Source organism: Coptis chinensis, chromosome 9, assembly GCF_015680905.1.
Source record: "Coptis chinensis isolate HL-2020 chromosome 9, ASM1568090v1, whole genome shotgun sequence".
NCBI classification, from domain to species: domain Eukaryota; kingdom Viridiplantae; phylum Streptophyta; class Magnoliopsida; order Ranunculales; family Ranunculaceae; genus Coptis; species Coptis chinensis.
In genome coordinates this window covers 19225809-19231808 of record NC_141464.1, presented here as the reverse complement: position 1 = coordinate 19231808, position 6000 = coordinate 19225809, and positions in this window count along the sequence as shown.

Genomic DNA, 6000 nt, shown 5'->3' with positions numbered 1-6000 from the left:
ATCGTTTTGTTGTTATCTCTATCAGATGAATGTTGGCGATGATCATGATGAGATCGGTCCATAGAGCGTCCTTGAGGGCGGGAGCAATCTCTGTTATGGTTATGTTGAGGAGTTCGGCTTCGTTCTCTGCGAGCCATGAGCTTATGGCGTAGGTCGCCATCGGCTATATCAGTATAGTGCTTGATATGGCCTACGTCAATGAGGTCTTGGAAGTAGTGCCTGAGTCTGCCGCAGGCGTTGGTCTCATGGCACTTTGCTTTGTGTAAAGCACAGTATGGTTTTCCTCGTGTATCTTTTGGCCGCTTTACCTCAGGTCGGTACTAGGCCGCTAATTTTATTTTCTCCAGTATGTAGCTTGGAGATCTTGTCAGGACAGCAAACTCGTGCTTCTAGTGTGTCCTGGTACCAGACTTCTATCCCAGTGGTCTGGGTCGCTTTTTTTAGGACGGGGCAGCGTCTGAGATTGTGGCGACTTCTTCATGTTCACCATCTTTATCTAAAGCCTCCTGTAGGTTTATATATTTGTACACGCGAGTGTACAAGTCTTCCAGTTTTTCAGGACGCTCCTTCATGAGCGATCTGTATAGCCAGATGTTTTTGCGGATCTCCTTGGTGAATGCCAAGGTTGCAAAGGACTCTTGGAGGTCGCTCTCTATAGACAGCAAGTCTGTCTTGAATCGCCCTAAGAAGTAGTGGATTGACTCGTCTTTCTTCTGAGACAACATGAAGAGTGAGTCGATGTCGCTTTTCTTACGTCTGTTGTAAACATAATGATTAGTGAACTGGTCGGTCAGCTTCTCGAACCTATCGACGGAGTTCGGTTCTAGTGAGTAGAACCAGTCGAGGGCTCATTCTTTCAGACTTGTAGGAAACAAGTGGCACTACAAGTACTCAAACTCTTGCGCACTATAGAGTGCGAGGCTCTAGATGTCGCGAGCTACGTGTTGGCCAGGACAAGAACTGCCATCATACATTGCGAAGCACGGCTGTATGAAATCATGCAGGGAGGGTTTACTGAGTATCTCCGATGTGAATGGGGATGCTCGATAAGTTTTCAACATCTTCTAGACGATCTGAGTGGCGTCTTTCTTCACAGCACTCTGGTTAATTCGCTGGGACAACTCGTTGATTTGTTGATTCACTTCGTTAATGTCGTCTTCAGCTGTGACTCCGTTGGGGTTCTGGGTTGCCACTTGATTTTTTAGTAAGGCATTCTCCTGTCGTAAGAGGATGACGCTGTCACTCATGGTTCCCATCTTAGCGGCCATGACCTTCATTTGATCCTGGAGGCTTTCCATGGTTCGTGGGCTTGAAAATTGACTATTCTATGAAGATGGTTGGAAGAAATGGAGATTTTGAGTAGATGAATTTTCAAGTAATTCGATCCATAGACGGCGCCAATGTAAAGGATGTTTTTAGTGATCCTTACAAATGTAGGTTTGATCAAGGGATTGGGATGATTGGATTGAATTGACCGAGTTCGTATGGATGAACTACCAACGTATCAAGTTCTTTCTCTGGGGGTGGAATTTGAATAAGGTCAGACGTAGTTCCTCCTCTTATTTATATAGGCAAATATGCGCATGCTTCCTTCTCTCCCACGTCAGGTCAAGTTCTGGACTTGATGACATTCAACGAGCCATGTAGGCGTCCTGCGGTGGAGTAATGGCTTGCGCTTAAGCTCCGGTCTTTAAGGTGATATCCAGACCATACGTTACTAGCCGTTGTGGTGTTGGCTGATGTGAGCGTTCCGGACATGGGCATTCTAGGAGCAGAGTGTTCTGGTGCTGATGAGGTCGCTTGACTTGTATGAGCTGATCATAAGCGACTTGGACGCATAGATGAGTGTTACAGTACTAGTGTGCTGGACACATGCTTAATATTATTGGAAGTGTATATTACTCCCTCACATATGAGTCATGTCTAGATTAACCGGTGCAAACCCTTTTGGAAACCTTACATATATTCAATTAGGCAAATCAGTTGAGACAAAGTTGGTTAGAGATAGATTATCAAGTTGCAAATATAAACTATAATCCCTTATAAAAATACGTTAACTTTTTGGAAAACATAAATCCTGATGCAATTGGTAAGAATTCAGAGTAATAATTAATGAAAGCAAGTTATGTTTCCACTACCTTAGTGCAAAACAACATCGCTGGTTCAATTAATATATAGTTGAATTTATTGTCTTATTGCTACCACCCTGCAATGTTGGGCATTGAGAAAATATATAATAGATTTCATAAACATTTCAACTACACAATTTAGCTATGGTAATTAGGAGAAACACCCAAGAATGAAACTCCTTATGAGACTAATTTGGGGGTATGCATACAACATATATGTATGAAACTCATCCCATAAATCACGGAAGATGACAAAGAATTATCTTCTATCATATATGTATGAAACTCAATCCCATAAATCACGGACATGAGGCAAATTGCAGTGCAACAAGATGGCGACAAATAACTTTCGTAATGCATAAGGCATATGTATAGCTATTGCTTCCTGAAGACTTTCACAAATGTCGTTGCCACCTTCGATTAAGCCGAGCTTTTCTGTAGCCTCTTTAAATGTGGAGCATACATGAGACTCAACTGTACGCAGGTTTTTCATATGATGTTGGTCCACGGATGTGATTTAACAGTATCCTCAGGTAATATCTTTCACTATCAGAAGGAGACACATTATATGATCTGCCAATCACCCGATTATGGGCTCTTCTCAATTGCCAGAACTTACGTGCCTTGATCCATGTATAATGTTCAGGAATCTCCTGATATAAGTATTGCCTTGCATTCTCATCAACGACATTAAGTTAGAAAAACTGAGTTAACATGGTGCGTGATATGTTATCATCATTTACCAAGTTAGCTATGGATTCACCTTCACGAAATTTTACGTGCTACATATTCTCAAGATGAACTTGCAAAGAATAGACTGAAGGATACATACGGTTCAAAGGAAATTTAAAAATCCTCCACACTGCTTCTTGAGGACTGATCCAGCGCGCATCTACAAACTGCTTGATTTCATCTTGAGTAATAGATCCAAAAGACTCAGAAGATGATAGTTGTAAAGAAACTCGATCAACCCCCTTGTATACATATTTATATAAATACTTGACCGACTGTATAGTAGAGCAAATTTCTACATTGAGATGACAGTAATACTTCTTGAGAAGCCACGGATTATATGGAACGACCCATTAATTATCCACATGAAAATCACCAAGATGAGTATGAATTAGGTATTTGCTTGCATTTCTTCTCATGTAAATTGGAAAAGAATCATCACCTTGAAGAGTCGAGAGGGAGAATTGTTTGGGGAATTTTTCTTACACTTGTCATTTTTCATGCAAGCACAATTTGCGTTTAGAATTCCACAGGGGCCATGTATCATATGACGTAAGACAATGGCATGGAGTTTAGGTTCTATGAGGGGATCTGGAATTTCAGCTCGAACAACTTGATCATAATCTTCTGGACCTCTCAGCTTATTAGCTTGATCAAGAATAAGAAGAAAATGAGCATGTGGTAAACCCTGTTTCTGGAACTCAATAACATGAACATGAGCAATGACTTTCCCAAAACACCCCTTTTAAATAAGTCTTTTTTTAACTCCTCACACTTCGAATGAAAAATTCTCGTAGTAAGATATGGTCTATCACTTGCCACTTGTCCACTAAGAAGCTCTCTTCTAATTTCGGGCCAGTTTGGGTTACATGTCATTGTTATAAATAAATCTGGTTTACCAAATTCTTGGACAATAGCCATTGCATCATGATATCTCTCATGCATATCACGGGGACTACCAATGTATGAAGCAGGTAGAACAACTCTTATTCCAACTATATCTATATTCATAAATAAGTAATAAACATAACAATAAAAGTATAAATGATATAAAAGAAGAAACACTGATAGTGGAGTTGTAGAGAAGTAATTAAAGAATTTAATTGTAGTTATACATGAACATAATTGTCCTATAACGAAAGCATCCTTTAAACCTTGATACAAATTAGCTCTCAACTCTTCTTGGTGATCACTTATGTATCTTAATTGTTGCGTAGAGATTTTCACATAGTTGTCAACCAAAGCCGAAAGTTTCGGGATTTGAAGATAAATCGAACCCTCCCAAAACCGATATATATCAGAAAAATTGAAAAATCGGATTGATATATCGTTTTTGCCCATTTTGGTGATAATATTCAAAAAAATCGAAAAATCGGGATATATCATAAATATCACCGATATATAACGATATATATCGGGATATATCGTTCAACAGTCAACAAAATTGGTCAAAAGTCAAACTGTCCAACCAAGTCAAACGATATATATCGAATATATCGGAAAATGTCAGAATATATCACGGTTTAAAATTAATTTAAAGATATATATATCGGTTTAAAATTAATTTAATTTTCGGAGCCGATATTTCGAATGTTTCGAAGCCAGTAGGCTAAAAAAACGATAAATATCGGCGAAAAATCAATTTTTGGACCGATATTTTCGGACCTGTTGTCAACCACATATTGTTGCAATAAACGCCCAGCACGAAGCAACAATGATTCACATGCGTCTCGAATCTATAAAAACTTATAGATTACAATGAATAAAAAAAAACAACCTATTATTTATTATTTGGAAAGGCAAGATAGAATAATTTAAAAAAAAAAACTAGCTGATAATACAATTCTACCAATAATTCATGCAAATATAATAGCATTAGGGCATCTCCAATGGGGTATGTAAATCTACACCTCCACATAGGCTCCATGTAGGCGCCACTAGGATTTTACACTTATTTTTAAAGTAATAAAGACACACCTCATGGCTTTTCCAATGGTGGTGTGGAAATAAAGAGTAAAATGACAAACGTTAACCGTTGCAAGTTTGCAAAAGTAAAATTTAAGTAGAGAAACACACGTCACTTCAACTATCGTCCGTATTTCAAAAATCTGGAAACAAGAGTAGCGACGGTCATGGCCCGTCGCAAATGAAATATTTTAACTTCCCACGTCTATTGAAGTGACGTCTGGACTTAAAAAACCCACCAATGACATTTAAAGCTACGTCCATGTTTCTTATTAGCTAATAACATAAGAGGGGAATTTCCACCAAATTTTAACAATTAATAGCTATTGTATATGGTTTACACCCTCCATTGGAAGAGGGTTTTTCAAAATGGGGGTGTAAATTTCACACATTATACGCTTTACACCCTCCATTGGAGATGCCCTTATAGATACATAAGTACAAAAATTATACATATGATTCTTCCAAAGGCAATAAAAAACAAAAAGAAAAAACATGCCAGAATACCAAAAACTATAGCAAGTGCAATCCCAATGTCTACTAGTAAGATATTATCCTAGTAAAAAATTAAATTTGGGAAGGTGTGATTTGGTGGTCTTCTATGTATGAAAGCCGACCCCATAAATATTACTTAACTTCAATACATGATTAATCAAATGAGATAAGCCTAGGTATAAAAGAGATAGTTTACATTTCAATACATGATTAATCAAATGAGATAAGCCTAGGTATAAAGAGATAGTTTGAAGACAGTTGGCCGCATCGATGAAAATTACACAAAAAAACATAGAACTTTTTTAAAATTGAGAAAATCGGGTTTCCATATAAAGTAAAACTTCGACAGGAGCAGGACCATGCACTTAGAACAATGAATCAACTTAACAGTAACTTTGATTTAATGTTATTCAGGGAAGATAATATATTTTGGATAGTTAGCTCAAAAAAGAATACTAATATCAATTTATATAAATGAGTATGACATAGAAAGTAATCAAGAATATAAACTTGTCATTTAACAAAATAAAATAAGTAATTACCTGAAGCTTGTAAGAGTAGAATGCTCTACAACTAACCCATTTCAAATTCGAAGTGAAAATGGTCAAGTCCCAACCAAATGTTCCATAAGGAAATAATAAAGGATATTGTAAGGGATCATAAAACCCAACAATGTCTG